The sequence below is a fragment of the Mauremys reevesii genome, linkage group 3 (genome assembly GCF_016161935.1).
Source record: "Mauremys reevesii isolate NIE-2019 linkage group 3, ASM1616193v1, whole genome shotgun sequence".
Taxonomy (NCBI): Eukaryota; Metazoa; Chordata; order Testudines; family Geoemydidae; genus Mauremys; species Mauremys reevesii.
In genome coordinates, this window is record NC_052625.1 from 86,419,940 (window position 1) to 86,442,376 (window position 22,437).

At 46.0% G+C, this 22,437-nt stretch overlaps 1 protein-coding gene and 1 long non-coding RNA gene across 4 annotated transcripts in view; both read left to right on the top strand.

Moving 5' to 3' along the window:
- The window catches only part of RPS6KA2 (ribosomal protein S6 kinase A2), a 445,421-nt gene that overhangs the window by 17,643 nt on the left and 405,341 nt on the right, over positions 1-22,437 (top strand). The window lies entirely within an intron of this gene.
- Positions 14,616-16,543, top strand: LOC120400264. The gene is made up of 2 exons (XR_005595656.1): positions 14,616-14,799; positions 16,307-16,543. It is a non-coding gene; the product is annotated as an uncharacterized LOC120400264 (long non-coding RNA).

Sequence of the window (22,437 nt, forward strand, 5' to 3'; positions counted from 1 at the left end):
AAATATTACAGAAAATTCTCACTTCATCACAGATGCATTATTATGGAGTTCTCACTGTTTATTGGCACCTTGGTCTTCGGTTTTCTCACCTTTTTATGTGCTTTTGCCTTCTGTCTATAAGTGTCCACAGAGTGCTTACATGGTGGCATCATATCGTACTCTGTTTTCTGTACTTTTCCCAGCAAGTGGGATGTAAAGTGAGTAACCCAGAACAGGGCATGGCTATGCCTGTCTAAATTGCCTGCCACTGTGGTTTTTATAGAAGGTGCACCCAGAATAAGGAGGCTAAGAAGGCAGAGTTAGAGGTGAAGCATCATCTATTTCTCAGTGTAGGAGAGTCTCCTCTCTCATATAAAGTTTTCTCAAACATTCATTTATTGCAGGGGCTCACAAAAAAACTGTTTGCCTTTCTCGTTCATACCCTGCTGATCACCATGAGATTTAAGAGCTCAGACTGCAAACTATCCAAGCCAGAGTCTGTACAGCACCAAGAACCCTTCCAGGTTTAACTTAGGCAAGTCTACATATAAAACCACTACAGTGTTGTGCTGCTGTAGTGCTTCAGTGTAGACACTACCCATGCGGACGGGAGAGGTTGTCCTGTCAGTGTAGGATATCCATCCCTGAGAGGAGGGAGGTTGACAGAAGAATGCTTGCATTGACTTAGTGCTGCCTACGCTGGAGGCTAGGTCTGCATAGCTACATCTTTCAGGGGTGTGGATTTTTCACATCCCTGAGAAGTGTAACTATGATGATCCAAGTTCCTCATAAATAGTACAGAAAAGGACCAGTTTCTTGAATGTTAGGTTCCCATCACCATGGATATATGGACTACTGGCTAAGTGACTAATAAGTCTGCCTAACATCCTGTGGCAATCTTCTAGCTGATGGATGTGCTACACCCAAGTCCAAAGCTGTTTTATCAGGGAACCCTTGATCTATATTTTTTAAAGGGTGACCTGAAGGCACTTAATGAGGACAATAGATCACATTCACTGCAGGGATGTGTTGAACAAAATGCTTTGGGCTATATTAGCATCCTTCCCCCCTGCTATGCACACTCCACATAAATCAGATAAAATAGCAAAGCCAATAAAAAAAATTACATTGCCTATTGTCTGAATTAGTGCTGTCTGATTTTGCTGTCACAGTGGACAAGTTCTTGGAACATCCCAGAGGGCAAAAATGACTAAGAGAACATTTATAGACAATGATTTGTCCAGTACCGGCCAGCAGCAGGAAGTATTGGTGTTTGCCATGCTGCTTCTAAGAATAATTAAGCACATAGATGGTTGGGGTGTTTTGATTGTCAAAGTAGGACTGCTCTCCAGGCAAATTTATTCATCTGTAGAAGACAATTTCCCTCTGTCTGAAAGGACTAAAAGTGATAATGAAACATGATTTAGTGACTTAGGAAGAGATGTTTTGGCCAATGGAAGGCCTCATAACTCAGAGTTGTTAAAGATCCCATGGTGGTGTTAAGGGATTGTGTTAATCCCAGACACTGTTCTGGCCAAATTCCTGTCTAGGATCTCCCTGTAGTTTCCGTTGGGGGCTGTATTCTTTATTTCACTTCCTAAGCTATTGAGAAGTTATGCTGTGTGCACTGTAAAACAGTAGGTGTGTTTCTCAGAAATAGCTTCATTTTAGGTGGATTCAGCATTTCCTTTTCTACACTTTTGCTCCTTTATACCTTTTCCAGGAGTGTTGCAAGTCTTAACTTTAGTATTTTCAGATCTGCTGCTGGAAATGTGGTTGAAGTTCAATGTATTGTCAACAAAAATGACTTCTCTGTCAGAGCTGCCACCTATCCAGAAATAGAATTAAACCAATTGAGAGGTTTTGTCTAATGAAAACTTCATGGCACAACTGAAAAATGTAGGATTTCAGAGCCACCCCTCATCCGTGTTCTGAAATTTTCAAATATTGCTGTTTTGAAAAATGCATTTCCTCCAACAGTAAAATCAGTAGCTAGATGAAAGCTGAGGCAGAAATTGAATTCTTGTGGTAATGTTTGGAGAGAGCACAGAGTGGCGCATAAGCCATGCTCTTTGGTGTCTGGTAGTCCAACAGGCAGGAGAGAGGTCACTAGCAGTACCCTCTGAAGCTACTATATTATACACACAATTGTCAAAGGGAAGGCAAAACAAGTGCCCTAAATACACTTATCCATAGTTCTTCCACATGTATTATTATATAAATGCAGAAGTTGAAAGAAGACTAGACTAAGAATCAATATTAAAGGATAAACACAGCACTCTCATAGGAGCAAAAATGTAAAACTTGTTGCTCTTGTATTCCTGTCATTATGACAACAATGTATTCAAAGCACGTCTGTTCTTATGTAACACTAAAGTCAGTTGACAACAACCTAAATTTTCCGTAACAATGGGATATTATTCAACTGCCAACTATAGAAAGTCTGGAAATGTGTTTTCCAGGTTATTTGTTGTTAGTTTAATGTCACTGAATTTACCTCTATGGCAATTTCTATGTAGCTTCAGTACACACAACACCTGGCATACAATCCCTGATCATTCAGTGGCTGGGAAGACAACTGACATAGGTCAGGCTAGAAATCTTCTAACCTACTGTCCCAAGAGTTGTTTTCATTACAATGTCAGATGAGGCCATTACCTCAAAGTTTAGTAATGGTATTTCTGCTGATGAGGTTTCCCTGTCAGGAACTACAGTCATTCTCTTTCTCTCTCACCCAATGACTGTTCCATTGTGGATAAATATTTAACTACCACGTATCATTCGCATCGGAAGGACTAAGTCCCTTTGTGGATTGCAACCTAAATGCTTAGCTAAGGAGATAGTAATGCATGTATGGAAACAAAGGGAAACTACCAATACATATGTGGGATATATACAAAACTATCTGCTGTGAATTGATCTTTTTGCTGCCCAGAAGACTTACTTCTCTGTATTTTGTGTGTAGGAATAAACCTGAAACATGTAGTTTTATCCTGCGACAGGAAGGATAGTAGATAAGAAGAATGTTTTTAAAAGGCTTTGTGCCTGAAAAGATCTTTTGATCGTAGGAATAGTTTGTTCTTTCCAGAAAAAGCAAATAGGTAGCTGATCATCAAATTTACAATACAATGTGGAGGGAGAGAGAGAGATGGTGTATAAAAAAACTTTTTGTTTTAAAAGCTGGTTGAGGTTGCTAAGTGACAGCAGTGCATTTAGCCATCAAATTGTTTACAAAATCCAAGCTCTTGGAAATGAACAGCTAAAGACATTGTATATCTTCTTCTGCTGAAATAATGAACAAACACGTTCTTATCAAGTAATGTATTTTTATTCAACCAAATAAGCTTACCTCTGACCCCAAATCCTAGACTACTCAGTTATGAGGAATCTCAAAATAGAAACATAACCTCTTTGAAAAATAAACATGAAATTTAAAATTGACTAATCTTACATGCATGTCCACATAGGTAATTTTTACCATAAGTTGATATTGATACATGTGTTTCTGAGGGTATGTCTACACTACCAGATTAGTTTGATTTAACTTAATTCGAATTTGTGGAATCGACCTTACAAAGTCGAATTTGTGTGTCCATACTAAGGACACTAATTCGAATTTGTGAGTCCACACTAATGGGGAAGCGTCGACATTGGAAGCGGTGCACTGTGGGAAGCTATCCCACAGTCCCCGCTGCCCATTTGAATTCTGGGATTTCCCCACAATGCATGCTGGGGGGAAAAATGTGTTGAGGGTGGTCTTGGGTAACTGTCATCATTCAACGTGCTTTCGGACGTCTCAAGGGGGGATGGAGGAGCTTACTGACTCGCTCGGATCTCAGCGAAACCAATATCCCCATTGTTATTGCAGCTTGCTGTGTGCTCCACAATCTCTGAGAGAGCAAGGGGGAGACCTTTATGGCGGGATGGGAGGTTGAAGCAAATCGCCTTGCTGCTGATTATGCTCAGCCAGACACCCGTGCAATTAGAAGAGCCCAGCGGGAAGCGCTGTGCATCCGGGAGGCTTTGAAAGCTAGGTTCCTCAGGGAGCAGGGTAACCTCTGTAAAGAAACTGAACAGTCACAGAAGCTGAACCAGCCCCTGCTTCAGTTACTGTTGACTTTCTTCTGCGGTTACATACCCTGTTCACTATGTTTCCTCCCTTCCAACACACGTTTAAAAATAAAGTTAATGGAACATTGTTAATTAACAACATTTTCTTTATTAACGAATTCGCGTTAAAGGGTTGAAACAGGGACGCAGACTGTGGTGGGTAGGGTGTACAGTGATGTTAACACTGCTTCTACACTCGAGGAATGACAGGCTCCTGCTCCTAGAGCGGTCTGCAGTGCCGGACTGGTTGTTTCAACGGAGCCTGCCATCCCTCCTTTTCGGGACTCTGTGTGCGGGGGCTACGTGACCTTGTGGCGGGGGAGGACGGTTACAGATTCCCCTGCTGTGTGGCTCTGTGGTCCGGGATAAGGACCGCTGCACAAGTTCTGTAACCGCCCTCCCATGCCACAAAGTCACGTACCCCCCACCCACACAGAACATGGAAAACACCTCCCAGACCGACCAGGGTGCCTACTGACTGCACTATGTGTGTGACCTGCTGTTGATCCTGCCCCCGTGTCTGTACCCTGGTAAAGGTGACTGTCCCTTCCCCAGACAGTCTTCTGTAGAAAAACTTGACGGAAATAGTAATTAACAGCAAACTACTTTTAATAATCAACTACACAGTTAGGGGATGAAACTGGGATTGGGGCTTCGGTGAGCCAGGAAGGGAAGGACTTCTCAACATTTAGGGAATGAGAGCCTTCTTGTATTTGTGCACTCTGCAGGGGTGCAGTGACAGTTTTCAAGGCCCCTGTCGCCCTTCCTTCTTGTTACTTTGGGTGAGGGGGGTTTGGGACTTTGTGGCGGGGGAGGGCGGTTGCAGATACAGTGCAGGGGGGCTCTGTCCTACCTGCCTGTGGTCCTGCAGAACATCCACAAGGCACCGGAGCGTGTCAAATTTTCCCTGGGCATTTCCTGTGTGGCTGGTCAGAACATCCAAGCTCGGACTGCTGTTCAGAGCATCAACAGAGTGGTGCACTGTGGGATAGCTCCCGGAGCTACTAAGGTCGATTTCTGTCCACACATAACCTAATTCGACATAGCCATGTCAAATTTAGCGCTACTCTCCTCGTCGGGGAGGAGTACAGAATTCGAACTAAAGAGCCCTCTAGGTCGAACTAATTAGCTTCCTGGTGTGGACGGGTGCATGGTTAAGTCGAATTAACGCTGCTAAATTCGACAAACTCCTAGTGTAGACCAGGCCTAAGAAATTACTCTAATTTTTTTCTTGATAGTACTGTCAGTAATACTTTGTCTTTTCTACTAGATAAGAATGTTGTATGTGGGCAGTGTAAGATTTATGATGTCCTTAGCTATTTATTTGTTTGTTTATTTCTTTGCTTTTAAAGATTTGGCAGGTAACAATATTTTTGTAACTTAGCAACATTAATTGGCTTTTTAAATGGATTTTTATGAGCTTTTTGGAATTTTCAAAGAGGTCTCTTTTCTTTAAACATTTCTCATTATATTTTTTTTTAAAAGCCATTTCTTCATTTACTTGCTAAAAAGGGAAAAAAAAACAAGTGGAGTTGGTCAGGGCACCAAGTTAATACTGGCTCCTGAATTACCCTTTCCAATTCAGTGCACACCTGACCAATAAGCATGCTCTCTTGGTATCTAAGGCCCAATCCTGTACACAGTCAATTGCAGAAGTACCCTTCCATCTGTGTTGAACCCACTTGAAGTCATGGTCGGGGGAAAACGTAGGTGCAGGGATTTGTCCATGTGCAGTCAGCTGCAAATCTATATTAGCCATTCAAGTATAATCTAGTTTCATTCTGTATCCTGGTAAGCAGTACTAACGTCATAGCAAGTTAAGGGCAAATTGTGGCTGGCTGTTACATGGGTGAATGGGCTGAGTGGATGGAAAAGAGAATAGAGGGAAATGTGTAAGGAGCCTCCCTTCCTTGGTGCATTCAGATCCTGTTCAAAGGGTCCTGATCATAGTCCTCTGCTCAAAGGAGACGGTGCTGTTTTTTTTTTTATATTAATTGGTTATTTTCTTTCTTCCCTCACTAGCTGAACCAGGGCATCTGCTGTATCTTTAAATGAGTAGGAGGGGCTGTTACTGTATGTAGAAAAACAAATTCTGCTGTATGGGATTTTTTTGTCCAACATCATATTCATTTTTCATTCATTAAGACTCAACAAGAGCATGATGTGATAACAAAAAATCCCTTCCCAAGTACTGCATCCCTTCAGACACAGGCAGTAACTTTACAGATATGGAGCTGCGCGTCTACTAGTGGTGTATGTATAGGGGTCTACCAAATTCGCAGCTGTGAAAATTGCGTTATGGACCATGAAATCTGGTTTCCGGCTGTCCAGCTCTGAAGACCTAGCAGAGAGCATAGGCTGCTGGCTGGACACTCAATTCTGAAGGTAGTGCTGTGGCCAGCAGCAGTGAAGTGTGTGTGGCGTGGCATGGTATTGCCACCCATACTTCTGCACTGCCATAACCAAGCCATGAAAAATGTGCGATATCTCTGCAGTGTTTATCATGTTGCAAGCCTCTTGTGTGTGGGGGGGTCACAGTATTGCCACCTTTACTTCTGCACTGCTGCTGCTGGCAGCAGCGCTGCATTCTGAGCTGGATGCCTGGCCAGCCGCCGCTGCTCTCCACTCTGCTTTCAGAGCTGGGCAGCTGGAGAGCGGCAACTGCTGGCCAGGCACTCAGTTCTGAAGGCAGCGCTGCTGCCGGCAGCAGCGCAGCAATAAGGATGGCAATACTGTGACCCTCTCTTCCACAATAGGCTTGCAATCCCCCTTTTGCGTTGGGACCCCCAGTTTGATTAAACGCTGCGGAGAAATCCCATATTTTTCTTGGGTTGGTCATGGCAAAATAGCAAACTTCCCAGATGTTAGACAGCCACAAAATTTGCTATTTAGGCTGTGACCAACTACTGAAAAATGTGGGATTTGTGTATGGTTTAAGTAGACCCCTATGTTTGTGTGCTGAATATAATGCAGCTAACATATCTTCTCTGCTTTGAGACAAGATAGAAATATGAGCATAACAAATACTGGGTAAAGCAGGACAGTCTTACCATGAAAATGGCCTTTACCCTTACAGGAGATGTTTGAAAAATGTGGAAAGGTCACATGATTTCCAGGCCATTCGTCTTTCATAACCAGCCACGCTTGCTTGATGGGTTTATATCCACTTGAGCCTGACACTGTGTTTCTGCTAAAGGCAAAGAATAAACTATGGCCCAATTAAAAACATCACTGTACCTCTTCTGTTAGGGTATGTCTACACTACAAGAGTAGTTCGATTTAACTTAGGTCGAATTTGTGGATTCGACCTTATGAATTCGAATTTGTGTATCCACACTAAGGACACTAATTCAACTTTGTGAGTCCACACTAATGGGGCAAGTGTCGACATTGGAAGCAGTGCATTCTGGGCAGCTATCCCACAGTTCCCGCAGTCCCCGCTTCCCATTGGAATGCTGCATAGAGCCCCCAATGCCTGCTGGGGGAAAAATGTGTCGAGGGTGGTTTTGGGTAACTATCGTCATTCAACCGTCACTCCCGCCCTCTCTCCCTGAAAGCGCCAGCGGGAAATCTGTTACCGCACTTTTCTGGTCAGTGACAGCGCGGACGCCCCAGCACTGCGAGCATGGAGCCCGCTGCGATCATCGCTGCACTTATGGCCGTTGTCAACTCCTCGCACCTTATCGTCCACCTCTTCCACAGTCAGCTGCTGAGAAATCGGGCGAGGAGGCTCTGGCAGTGCGGTGAGGACATGAAGTGTCAGAGTGGCACAGACCTCTCACAAAGCACGGGATCCCGCGCCGCAGAGATCATGGTGGCAATGGGTCACGTTCATGCTATGGGACGGCGATTCTGGGCCCGGGAAACAAGCACGGACTGGTGGGACCGCATAGTGCTGCAGGTCTGGGATGAATCACAGTGGCTGCGAAACTTCAGGATGCATAAGGGCACTTTCCTTGAACTGTGTGAGTTGCTGGCTCCTGCCCTGAAGCGCCAGGACACCTGGATGCGAGCAGCCCTGACTGTGCAGAAGCGAGTGGCCATAGCCCTCTGGAAACTTGCAACGCCAGACAGCTACCGGTCAGTAGCGAACCACTTTGGCGTGGGCAAATCTACCGTGGGGGTTGCTGTGATGCAAGTAGCCCACGCAATCGTTGACCTACTGCTCTCAAAGGTAATGACCCTGGGAAACGTCCAGGTTGTCATAGATGGCTTTGCCGCGATGGGATTCCCAAACTGCGGTGGGGCTATAGATGGCACTCACATCCCTATCCTGGGACCGGCCCACCAGGCCAGCCAGTATATTAACCGAAAGGGCTACTTTTCAATGGTGCTGCAAGCACTGGTGGACCATAGGGGACGTTTTACCAACATCTACGTCGGGTGGCCGGGCAAGGTTCATGACGCGCGTGTTTTCAGGAACTCTTGTCTGTTTAGACGCCTGCAGGAAGGTAGTTTTCTTCCTGGACCACAAAATAAGTGTTGGATGTGGAGATGCCTATAGTGATCCTCGGGGACCCAGCCTACCCGCTAATGCCCTGGCTCATGAAGCCCTATACAGGCACCTTGGACAGTGACAAGGAGCTCTTCAACTACCGGCTGAGCAAGTGCAGAATGGTGGTGGAGTGTGCTTTCGGACATCTCAAGGGGAGATGGAGGAGCTTACTGACTCGCTCGGATCTCAGCGAAACCAATATCCCCATTGTTATTGCAGCTTGCTGTGTGCTCCACAATCTCTGTGAGAGCAAGGGGGAGACCTTTATGGTGGGATGGGAGGTTGAGGCAAATCGCCTGGCTGCTGATTACGCTCAGCCAGACACCCGTGCAATTAGAAGAGCCCAGCGGGAAGCGCTGTGCATCCGGGAGGCTTTGAAAGCTAGGTTCCTCAGAGAGCAGGGTAACCTATGACTGTCCAGTCTCTTTACAGAGAAGCTGAACCTGCCCCTGTTTCAGTTACTATTCACTTTTTTTCAGCGGTTACATACCCCGTTCACCAGGTTTCCCCCCTTCCAACAGACGTTTAAAAATAAAGTTATTGGAACATTTTTAATTAACAACGTTTTCTTTACTAACGAATTTGCGTTAAAGGGTTCAAACAGGGATGCAGACTGTGGTGGGTACGGTGTGCAGTGATGTACAGACCGCTTCTACACTCGAGGACTGACAGGCTCCTGCTCCTACAGCGGTCTCTGGGGGGAGGACGGTTACAGGAGGGTGTGCAGGAAGGGGTGGGTTTGCAGGAAGGGGTGAGGGGTGTGTGGGCAGGGTGAGTAGGTGTAGGGGGATGATGGCTCTGGCTGGGGCTCAGGGCATCAGAGAGGTTCATGGCTAGGGTGGAAGGGCATGGTAAGGGCAGCCTGCCTTGCCATTTGTGGATGCCAGGCGCTCGGACCCTGGGGCAGCATACACCTCCCAGACTGACCTGGGGCAGCAGACACCTCCCAGAGTGACCCGGGTGCCTAGTGACTGCACTCTGTGTGTGACCTGCTGTTGATCCTGCCCCCATGTCTGTACCCTGTTAATGGTGGCTGTCCTATGCAATTAACAAACCCCTATCTCCCCTTCACACAAAGTCTTCTGCAAAGAAACATGACGGAAACAGTAATGAACAGCAAATTATTTTTAATACTCAGCTACACAGTTGGGGGATGAAACTGGGATTTTGGATTGGGTGAGCCAGGAAGGGAAGCAATTCTCATACTTTAGGGAATGAGAGCTGTTTGGTACATGAGCGCTCTGCTGGGGTGGAGTGACAGTTTTCACGGCCCCTAGCGCCCCTCCTTCTTGTGATTTTGGGTGAGAGGGGGACAGGACTTTGTGGCGGGGGAGGGCGGTTGCAGATACAGTTCAGGGGGGGCTCTGTGCTCCTGCCTGCAGTCCTGCAGAACATCCACAAGGCGCCGGAGTGTGTCCGTTTGCTCCCTCATTAGTCCAAGCAGCGTTTGAGTTGCCTGCTGGTCTTCCTGCCGCCACCTGTCCTCCCGTTCGCTGTGTGAGCGCTGCTGCTGAGAGAGGGTCTCCCTCCACTGGCTCTGCTGGGCCGCCTCAGCTCTGGAGCAGGCCATCAGTTCAGCGAACAGCTTGTCCCGAGTCTTTTTCTTTCGCCGCCTAATCTGCGCCAGCCTCTGTGAGGGGGATGCCGGGGCAGTTCGGGAAAGAGCCGCAGCTGTGTGATGGGGGAAAAAGGAAGTGATTTCCTTGCAAAGATACATGTTTGCGAACACTGAACACAGTCTACTCAGTTTCTGTGAACAAGACCATACAGGGCACCTATCTCATGTCCTCTCAGGACAAGTTCGAATTTTCGGCATTCGCTTTCATTGCCTGGGGTCTTGCACTGGAGATCGGACAAGCGGGGCAGGACAGCAGAATCCGTGTAGCAGCCAGGCCTGGTAAGCCGTAAACTTTAGGCTGCTTAACAGTTAATGGATAGCAGTGCCCTCCTGCTGCAGGCAATCTGGAAAGCATAAAGTCTGACCCTGTTCCAGCCCCTCGCGGCTGTCCCCGGGAAAGATCCCTGTATGCTTTTCCTCTGCAGCCTCCACCACGTGGCTGTTAAACGACGGTCATTGTTATGCAAAGGAAAAGTCATGCATTCATAATAGTAACATTACAATAATTCCCCTAATTAGATGCAGCAGTCGCCGAGCGAGATCACCCTGAGGCGGGTCACTAGGACAGACAGAGAGCACATGCTGCGTGAATCCCTGCACAGACCAGGGCCCTATGCTGCCATGCTGGTCGAGGCAATGCTCCCACTGTACCTCAGGATGGCCTGGCGCGGAAGAGGTGTGCTTCCACGGAGCACCCAATAAGGCACCTCTCCCCAGGAACCTCCTGTGGAGGCTTTTCGAGTACCTCTACAAGAGCTTCGTGGAACTGTCCCAAGAGGATTTCTGTTCGATCCCTATATGTATTGACCTTCTTTTCATATAGTTTTTATTCCTGTTTTTTAAAAAATAAATGTTTACATGTTTATAGCACTTACCGACTGATCCTTCCTCTGCTTCAGAGTCCGGGTTAACAGCCGGGGAGGGTTGGTAGGGGATCTCTGTGAGGCTGATGAAGAGATCCTGGCTGTCGGGGAAAGCAATATTGTAAGCGCTGTCGCCTGCCTCGTCCTCCACAAACCCTTCCTCATCTTCCCCATCCGCGAACATCGTCGAGAAACTGCCCGTCGACACTATCCCATCCTCAGAGTCCACGGTCACTGGTGGGGCAGTGGTGGCAGACCCACTGAGAATGGCATGCAGTGCCTCGTAGAAGCGGCATGTCTGGGGCTGGGCTCCGGAGCGTCCGTTTGCCGCTTTGATTTTTTTGGTAGCCTTGTCTCAGGTCCTTGATTTTTCACGCGGCACTGCGTTGCATCCCGGCTGTATCCTCTGTCTCTCATGGCTTTGGAGACCTTCTCGTAGGTCTTTGCATTCCGTTTTTTTGGAGCGCAGCTCCGAAAGCACAGACTCATCACCCCACACAGTGATCAGATCCAAGACTTCCCGGTCAGTCCATGCTAGGGCCCTCTTTCTACTCTGAGATTGCATGGACTCCTCTGCTGGAGAGCTATGCATCGCTGCCAGTGCTGCTGAGCTCGCCCCGATGTCCAACCAGGAATTGAGATTCAAACTGGCCAGACAGGAAAAGGAATTCAAATTTTCCCGGGGCTTTTCCTGTATGGCTGATCAGAACATCTGAGCTCGGACTGCTGTCCAGACCGTCAACACAGTGGTGCACTGTGGGATAGCTTCCGGAGCTACTAAGGTCGATTTCCTTCCACACACAGGCTAACTCGACATAGCCATGTCGAATTTAGCGCTACTCCCCTCGTCGGGGTGGAGTACCGAATTCGAACTAAAGAGCCCTCTAGGTCGAACTAATTAGCTTCCTGGTGTGGACGGTTGCACGGTTAAATCGAATTAACGCTGCTAAATTCGACATAAACTCCTAGGGTAGACCAGGCCTTAGATACACATTGCAGGCAGAGAGAAGTGACTGTGAAATACTATCACAACAGAATAAAATGCAACAGTTCAATCAGATGTAATTACAGCCAAAAAGTGATGTTTAATGCAATGTTAAGATTGTGCAATTAAAATAAAGCCAGGAACTGGGTATTTTTGGGTTCTCTTATGCTACCTAGCCTCTATGGTATGGTATCAGGCCTGAGTTGTGTACTATTGGGCTTTAGCATGGGGCACACTGTTCATGCTCCTTAACTGCTCTAGCTTTTTATATAGCCAATCCCAAAACGTTGCTGACCTACCCCTGGTAAATAGCGCAGCATTCAGCTTATTTCTCTTCAGGACACGGAGTGGTGAACAGTACCTGATTCTCTTCCTCAAGAGCCTTTGCGTATGGGGTCCCACAGGGATCCATCCTGCCTGCTCCCACCTCAAAGTCTATATGAGACCACTTGATGAGATGGTAAGAAACCAGGTTGTGCAAAATGTGGCAGCCTCCATCCTTGATGGGATATTTCACCTTTGCTCAGATTCTTCAGTTGACACCTAGTCCACCTATCTGTCGGTTAAGGCACCTTGACCATGATCGTCAAAGCCTTCATTGGATCAGGGTGCAGTTAAATAGGTGACCACCTCTACATCCATGAGGTGCCCAGAGAGCTTTGCTCGTGTGAAACAGTGCAATCCACGCAAAGCCCGGGATAAAGGGCATGAAAGCCAGCAAAAAAGAGGTTTCAGGTGTGTGGGTGTGGCTATGGAATGAGAAACTACACAAATGATTCCCCAAATACTCTCCCAGTCAGTGAGGGCTACATAAGCAGGAAACTCCATGAGGTCCAGTAGGGACCTCTGGTAGGCAGATTTAATAAACCAGGAGGCAACTAGTACCATGTTGATGGGAGCTATTTTAAAAAAGAACACCCTTGAAAGATTTTGCAATCTTGGCGGTAGTATTTGTTCATTAGCAACTGCTATAATATCAAAGGAATAAGCAAGGAAAGACCTGAGAATTTTTCAGAAGGTACAAAACCCTTAACGGAGTTAGACTGCTTGATTAGTGGTAAATTAATAGCTCTATTTAAACAGTTTTCCTCCCTGGGCAAATAGTCCCCTGTGAGAACCCATCCTTTCATATTGGCATTGAGAACTCATGGGAGTATGCTGTTTGTGAACTAATCATGTTGTCTGGAGAGGAGAGTCACTTGACAGTCCCTAATGTCAAGAATAATTATTTCTGTGTTGAGTACAGCACCTTCTACAGCATTGTTGTATTTTGTTTATCTAGCTTCATAGATACAGGGTTAAGGTTATAAACTAGTCCTGCCACAAGCAGTCCAGTCTTTCTTTCCTTGTAACTAAGAGCTGGAAAGAAAAAGAAATAATAAGCTTTTACTCATATTTAAAATGGTATTCACTCACACAGAACTACTCAGACTACTTCCTCTCCCAGGCTCAAATAGGGACTCTCTCCTTGCTTCCCCTCCCTGCCCCCATATTTTTGGAACCTGTATAACTCTGACACTTAGAGAACTCTAGCTAACCAAAAACTAAAAGTGTAGAATAATGCATGAAGTACTGCAACCCCACCCTGACTACTGCTGAGGAACTGAAGCAATTTCTTCCATTCCACTGCTCGCTGTGACAGAAGAAGTTGGAATAAGGAAAACTCTAGCATCAGTCTCAGGAACTACACTCTCACATGGGCAGGTTCATTTACAGAATTTCTACAAACCTATCCCCCTGCTGTGAAGGTGGTGTAGAGATTTTACCTTTGGGCTGTGAACTTTGAGTAGTAAATTGATGGCTAACCCAGACTTCCTCCATTCTGTTCCTGAATGCAGCACCCTTCCTGTGGAGGATTAGCTTATTCGCAGTGGATCATCTCCTTCCACCATGAGAACCAGCTGAGAGCGGGAGCCAGAACTATGAGGCTCTTGTTACAAGAATTCATAATGTTCACACAAGAAGTCCACGGAAGCACTAATGGAAATCAGGGCTTCTTCCTGGGCCTCTGACCATTGCCCTTCCTGGAAGGCTAGAGAGTAGAAAATCCCTGGCATCCTACTCACAGAGAACACCACCTTTTGAGAGAACTCTACCGTTCACCTTAAAATATGCACGGGTCTGACCAGTACTAAAGAGAGCCTTTGCCAAGGAGTCTAGCATAGAGATTTCCGAAACCTTAAAGAGGTTTAGCTACACACAAAATGTTGTAAGGTGTGTGGATAAGTTCCCTGTCCTGGTTTGCACATCTCTTTTTATAGGTGCCTTTAGCATATAGAAAAATGTAGGCCCATGACTGCAAATGAAAGTAAACTTAGCAGTGCCCTTCAACCTAGTAAATCTCAGGGGCAGGGGTGAACATACTCCCACGTTTGGCAAGGAGTTTGCATGACCTGACCTGGCAAGAGTAGTTACTCCCATCAGTGCAGTGAGCATGGGATGGCGGCTAACTCCTCAGCTGTAGAGACAGGGGTCTGATATAAGCACCAAACTGTTGGTGATGGTGGTGGAAGTATTATTTTTATCATAGTAGCACCTAGGATCCCAAGTCCTGGACCAGCCTTGCATTGTGCTAGGTGCTGTGCGAACACAGAACTTACCTTCTCAATAGTTTGATTTCATCCTCTTGAGAGAGAATGTTAAGAACTTACATTTTAATTGTTTTTTTTCCTATTAGTGTGTAAGTGAACAGAAATAAAGGAGTAAACTAGAAAGGAGCAGTTCTGGATCTAGGGTGGGAGCCACAAAGGTACTTAGGTGCATAAGTCCCATTCCCAGGCATTGCTGTGATCCACAAAATTCCTGCTAGGCTGCCCCTGAACCTTGTACGTGCCTAAGCTCGCTCGGTGCCTCAGTTTTTGCCTCTGGGCACTCAGACTGCAGCCTTGCTCTAGGCATGACTGTATCCTGCCTAAGCCACAGAGCAATTCACAAACTGGGGGCTTGTCTGCACTACGTGTGTGAATGCTCTCTAGCAGTATTTTGCTGACAAAATACTTCCAGCCTCCCGAGCGGCATAAGCTTTGACGGCGGGAGAGTGCTGCTGCTGCCAAAGCCACGTTCACGCTGCTGCTTGCATCAGCAAAACTTTTTGGTCTTTCAGGGGTGGGGGGGAGGCTTTTTTAGTACCTGTGAAAGACAAAAGTTTTGGCGACAACGTTGCAGTGTAGACAAGCCCTGCAGGCAGAGGAGGCTCTAGGTATTTTGCTGCCCCAAGCACGGCAGGCAGGCTGCCTTCAGCGGCTTGCCTGCGGGGGGTCCCCGGTCCGTGGATTCGGTGGCACGTCTGCGGGAGGTCCGCCGAAGCCGCGGGACCAGCAAACCCTCTGCAGGCATGCCGCCAAAGGCAGCCTGCCTGCCGCTCTCGCGGCGACTGGCAGAGCGCCCCCCGTGGCTTGCCGCCCCAGGCATGTGCTTGGCGTGCTGGTGCCTGGAGGCATTCAGCACTCCTGCCTGCAGGCATTCAGCCACCTAAGTTACATGTGGAAGCCTGTCTGGCAAGTAACTCTGAGCATACCTACTGGATGGGGCCCGGGGGAGAGTTCACACAAAACAGCTGGAGGTGGGGAGGACAACCTCTCTTATAACCTTTAGCCTGGTGGTTAGGGTACTCAACAAGGATGTGGGAGTTCCCTAGTTCCAGGTCCTTGCTTCTCCTGAAGGGGAGAAGGAATTCGAACAGGTCTCAGCCACCTCTCAGGTGAGTGCTCTGACTGAGCTATGGGATATTCTGATGTTGGGCTCCCTCAAGCTGTCCTACTGAAGTTGTTCCACTTTAATTCAGCCATTAAATATTAACTGGGCCAGTGAAAGAGTGACTTTGTAGTCTAATAGTTAGGGTACGCCCCTCTCAGGAGGACTGGGGACTTGAACCAGGGGTCTCCCACTTCCAAGGTGAGTACCCTAGGCTAAAGGTTAGAAGGGAGGTCCTCCTGCCTTCAGCTATTTTGTTTTGGGCCCTCCCCACACAACTCAGGTGGCCAAATGCCAATCTTTTCCTGGTATGTGAATCACAAGCAGAGCCAGGAGCCGCCCTGCAGCTGGGACTTAGGCGTTGAACTCGGGGACGGGGGGCACTTGGGGGACACTCCTCAGTTGGCATCTCCCCCCTTTGGCTAACTTAAGTGGCTCCCTGCCTAGGGTGCAGGCATTGTGGATTGTAATCAGAGGCACCAATCTCTCCTCATTTATTGTACGGGAACCTAGGCACCTAACTGAGGCATTGTAGATCAGTGTTCTCGCTATGATTTTTCTAGGCACTGAAAAGCTAGGTGCCGTGAGGCTCAGCACCACAACATGTAAGTTCTTTTATGGATCCCACCCTCATGGAACTCCACAGACACCCTACCTTGGGGAAGATAGGAAAGAACACTGTGGACATCAGTCAGATGTAATTACAGCCAAAAAATGTCTAATGCAATGTTAAGATCGTGCAATTAAAATAAAGCCAGGAACTGGGAATGTTTGGGTGTTCTCACACTACCTAGACTATATGGTATGGTATCAGGCTTGAGTTGTGTGCTATTGGGCCTTAGCATGGGGCACATTACAACTTCAGTCTTAACTTAGAATTTCCTGTCTCTTTGTGTGTGTGTGTGTGTGGTTTTTTTTAAACACTAAAACGATCTAATGAGGTGGGGTTTTTTTAGTTGTTTTAGACAGAGTTACAAGTTTAATGCCATTGAACAAATATTTTTCTCTGGTAATTAGAAAAGGACAATAAAAATGCTGCTTATTAATAACCAAATTCTAACTTCACTTAGACCTGTGCAACCAGGACAATTTATTTGATCTTTGCTCATTATTTTTGCCTCTGTTCTGAAACTGTTTTCTTCCCTTTTGTAATTGGTCTGTTTATGTGAAATGAGTAATTAGAAGACTGATTACCAGATTCCTTCAGCCTTGTCTGGCAACTTTCTTTGTTACAGATTCTTGGAGGAAAACATAAAATATATATATATATAAATATAATGTGGCACGAGAGTGCTTTGTATATTTTCAGTAATGTTTGGAGTTACGTCTAATTCTCCAAAGTTTGAAACACAAGTGAGTGATTAGATACTTAAATCTATATTTAGGCACCTAAATCAATTACCTGATCTTCTAATGTACTGAGCAACCACCACTCCCATGTGAAGGCATTAGGAGCCCCAGGGTGCTCCATACCTCTCAGAATCAAAACCACTTTGTAGGAGCCTTGTTTTTAGCTTCTAAGTTTGAAAATGTTGGCTAATGCATAGAAAACATGTTCAGATGTATTATGTTTGTAATTCCAAAACATTTCATAGTGCATATTATAATAGAAAACATGCAGTATAACAGAAGGATGAGCAGTATGCACATGTAAAAATGTTGACCTGATATCTAATCACATACATGACTATGTGATGTTTTAAGTGATTTTTTTTTTTACGTTCAAATCCCTTCTCCGAATCTGGCGAGCACCCCTCTTAAGACACGTCTGTTGAATTCACCAAAACTTTTCTCAGGAAGTCTTCTCAGGTTAAGGATGGAATTTCTGGTCCAAACCATAAAATATTTTGTGGTGGGTCTTATTAGGTTAGGGCACTCGCCTAGGAGGTGAGAGACCCAGGTTAAAATCCTTGCTACAAACAAGGCAGAATAGGGACTTTAACCTGGGTCTCCCACCTCCCAGGTGAGTGCCCTAACCATCAGGCTATTGCCTGTTCTCTCTTGCTTCTCTCTCTTTGGCAGCAAAAAATTCAAAAAGATCTTGGTTTCATTCTGCATTGGAATGAACTCAATTGTCAAAACCTCAAAACTTTTCACAAAACAGTATTCTTGTTTTATGGCCGGCCCGACCAGAGGTGACACTGGTACAAGGAGAGGCAATTGGCCAGTCAAAACTCAGCACTACTATCAGATGATTGTGCGGTGGTTACTTCTCTGCTGAATAAAACACTTCAGCTCCATCACTGGAGGGCTACATGATTGTGATATATAACCCTTCCTTGGATTTTCCATCATTATGCTGAGAGCTGGCTTCTGTTTTTAGTTCAGTGGTGGTGTAGCAAATTGATCCCAGGCCTCCTGCTTCCCACTGTCCCATTAGATATAGTGGTGTTATGGATCTGTGGTGGTCAACACCAAGCAGCGCTCTGCATGAACCATTTTCCCCATGAGGGAGGAATAAGTGAAGCAAAACAGGTGGAGGTTGATGTCTGACGAGGAAGTGATGGAGAAAAGAAGGGGTGGTGGAGAGAGTGTCTCCTACCATATTTTGTGCCCTATTAAGATTTGTCTCTGTTTAAATAAAACAAGTGCCATTATAGATGTCTTCACAGAAACTGCATCACTTCCTTCAGTTAAACAAAATCTGATTAAAAGAAATTCAGCTTGGAGGCACGTATCACAGTAAAAGAATGACACAATACCTGCATTTCCTTCCAGGGTGTTGCTGTATTTCTGATCTTATCTCCCTCACCTTGGCTACCGGCTAAAGTTTGTGATAAGAGTGAGTTCTTTCAGAAATGAGAAATGTATTTCTCTGTGATCTGAAAGTGGATGTAAGTAAAGATATTTCAGGTTTCTGTGATGTTCCAGGAGTATTTGTAAAATAGTGAAGCCTAAGTTCCCTTACTCACCCAAAAAGAGGTGTTTATTGGGCTCAATCATAAAAAATAAAAAATCTTCACTTGGAAGTTCACTAACAATCCTGTTGGTAAGCAAGCTAGGCAGAATCCAGCTCCCATTCCCAGCCCTGCATAGTCTCAACAGGGCTATTTTGAATAAAAAGTATATGATTTTAATCCTTCAGATCAACTGACAGGACTCTGAATATACACCGGGAGAAGAGGAGTTGAGAAACAAGATGGCAATTTAATGTAGTCACTCTTCAGAACAGAACCACACTTTAACTTTTTTAGTTTTCTGATTCTCTTCAGTTTATGTAATAATCTTATTACTTACACATAATTTAAACAAAACCAGATCTTACTGAGCTCTAGTTATGACATAATATCAATCTAGATAGAATATCTAAATAAGGGCAACGTATTAAAACATCCGTTTAGCAGACCTGCAGGAGAGGAATTGTTTGCGTCTTTTTCAGTCTGCCAGTGATTCACTATTGTGTCTGATTATATCTATCAGAAATTGCTGTTCTTTGCCTTTGTTTTCAGTTTTATTATCTGCTTCCTGTGGTTCCTCCTTTCACTGTAAAAAGTCTTAATTGTCACGTCAGCTTTGAGGGGAAATGCAGGATATCCTTTGGGATTGTTGGAAAGTACTGAGACATGCATGTTATGTATATATGGATTGGTATATTAAGTAGGTCCTTGGTCATACACAATGCAGAGATCATCTCTAAGTCTACCAGTAGCTCAGAGGCTCACAAAGATTATATGCTGGGTTTTGATCCTGGGTAAGAAATGGGTGGGCCAATGGGGGTCAGTGACACATTCTTTCTCCATCTCCTACTTTGTCTGTTTTATAAATTGTTCTTTCCCACAGAGCCTATTTCCAGGAGCAACTGTGGCCAGTAGTGTCTGCTGGGTAGCTACCATGGGAGCTTGACCACAGCTCCTTGGGCATTTGCCAAGTTTGAGGTTGGGACTGCAGTCATTTCTGTACAGGGCCGCCCAGAGGATTCCGGGAGCCTGGGGTCTTCGGCAGCGGGGGGCCCTTCTGTTCCGAGACCCACCAGCGAAGTGCCCCGAAGACCCGCGGCGGGGGCCCCCCCCGCCGTCGAATTACCGCCGAAGCGGGACCCGCCACCAAAGTGCAGCCGGGTCTTCGGGGCACTTCGGCGGCGGGGCCCGGAACGGAAGGGCCCCCCGCTGCCGAATTGCCGCCGAAGACCGGGCTGAACTTCGGCGGTGGGTCCCGCTTCGGCGGTAATTCGCAGGCGGGGGGTCCGTCCGCCCCGGAGCGGACGGACCTCCCGCCGGCGAAAACCGGGAGCAGAAGAAGCTCCTGTGCCCGGCCCCGCAAGAGTTTTCCGGCCCCCCCAGAGCGAGTGAAGGACCCCGCTCCAGGGGCCCCGAAAAACTCTCGTGGGGGCCCCTGTGGAGCCTGGGGCAAATTGCCCCTCTTGCCCCCCCCCCTCTGGGCGGCCCTGTTTCTGTAGGAAGCAAATCTTGTGCTCTTTCTCCTAGATATGATGATATGAGGGGACATCCGCAAGGAGGCTCCTCAGAAACCCTTCTTTCCCCTGCAGCTGGTGGCTTTGCTGTGGGAGGTGATGGTCCTGCATTTTTCAGAACAGTTCTGAAGCATGTCCTCCAGAAAGCTGTGTGACACATTTTGGCCCAAACTCTGTTTTACCAAAAAATGCAGATTTGGGTTGACAGAAACATTTCATGAATTCACTTCAATTTCCGTGAATGACAATTTTTAGAAATGTTTAGATTTTTCTCACTACATTCACAGAGAGATTTCAATGCCATTCAAAGGGTGGTGGCAGTGATGACGTGAGAAACCCAGGTTTGAATCCCTCTCTGTTATGGAACTGGGATTTGAACCAAGATCTTCCCCTTTACATGAATGCCCCAATTCCCAGGCTGTTGGCTATTCTGTGCTGTGCTGCTCTCAATCTCTCCTGTTGCAGCTGTTCCACTTTGTATAAATAATTAAATCCTAACTGGAGCAGGGTCTGGAGCATGGCATTCCCTCTCCCAGGTGAGTACCTTAACCACCAAGCTATAGAGCCAATAGAGCCATTCTCTCTTACAGGCCCAATGACTACTCAAGTATTTATACAAATTGGACCAGTTTCAACAGAAGAGACTCACTCCAGAATAGCCCATTGGCTAGGGGTTAGGGCATGCACCTGGTAGGGAGGAGAACTGGCTTCAAGTCCATGCCCTAGGGCAGGGATCTGAATGTGCATCTCTTGCATCTCAGCTGAGTACCCCTAACCTCTGAGCTGTTGGGTGTAAGGGGAGTGGTACTTCCTCTTCCTCGTTTAGTGAACCTAGCCCTTCATTTCCTCTGCTTTTATTGGAACAAAAGTCAAAAGTGCCCAAAATCTGGATGAAACATTATATTTAGGTTGATCCAAAATGTACTTTTTTCAGATGTATTTTTCAATTTGCTGAAAATTTTAAAAAAATCAGTTTTGGTTTGCTCTGAACTGACACACACACACACACACACACACACACACACACACACACACACACACACACACACACACACACACACACACACACACACCAGTTAATTAGCCAGCTCTAGTCATACATAGACTTTCACTCTCGCTTTCTCTCCCTCGGCATTAGCTAATGGTTGTTGGAATATATTATCCTTTTCTCAGCTAGTCCCACTGAATTCTTTTTAGTGCTCATTTTCAAGGCACTAAAACTCTCTTGATATTTTACATAGTAACACACTGTTCCTTAAAGGTGCACTGTAATACATTTTCTAAACTAGAGCTCCAAATTGAAAACAAAAGCATTAATCTCTGACAATTATACTGAACCAGATATGACTGAATGTCAATTTAAAAAATGTAAGTTGTCTATCTATTGCACTTAAAACCCAAGCGAGGGCGATGCCAGTCTCCATTGCCTACTTGCTAAATTTTCAAACAAGCACCTTCCAGCTTTCTCAGATGCTGGGAGAAGTTCCCCATAACCACTCACAATGCTATCTCAATATCTACCTTCAAATCCATCCTCAAAACTTTGTTATGGTGCCTACAAAAAAATGTAACGGTGATGCTACTGGTGTGCTGAGACCACGGCTTATCATGCTGACCAACATTCTCACTGTTTCCTTTCACTCCCTGTCTTTGTCTCCATCTGTTGTCTTTTGTCAGATACCTCGTTCTGGCCACAAAGAGCCTACAATCTGTCTCTTCTGCATTTGTACAGTGCCTAGTACATACGGTTCTGGTCCATGACTAGAGCCTCTAGGTGTTATGCTAATAACGTACTAACATAAGAAGTGGGTCTCTATTTTAATTCGCTAAGTTAATGTTACTTTTCCTTTTGAACTAAATGTTAAGATAGGTGGCCTATTGCTCTATAATTATCATCACTAGCCATTGGTCCTGCACTTAAAAACACCCTATGTCATAAGCCAGGCAAGGAGAAATCCTACATAGTTCTAGCCCTGAGGTAATGTGGGTTGGAAAAAGACATGGTATGCATTTATATATCTATGTGAATAGCCACTGGAGCTGTGCATTTTCCAGGGTGGGAATGTGCAGAGCAAATGTCTACAGCAGGATTCAACAGGTTAACTTGAGAGCCTGTCCTCAAGCAAGAAAGGCCTCATTCTGATTTCACTTACCCTGGTGCAAAATCAAAGGTAACTTGGTTGAAGCCAATGGAACTATACCAGTGTACATTTGGTGTGAGATCAGAATTGGCCCTTGGGAGAGGAAAGGACTATTGGTGACCTCATTCATCCAACCCGTAAC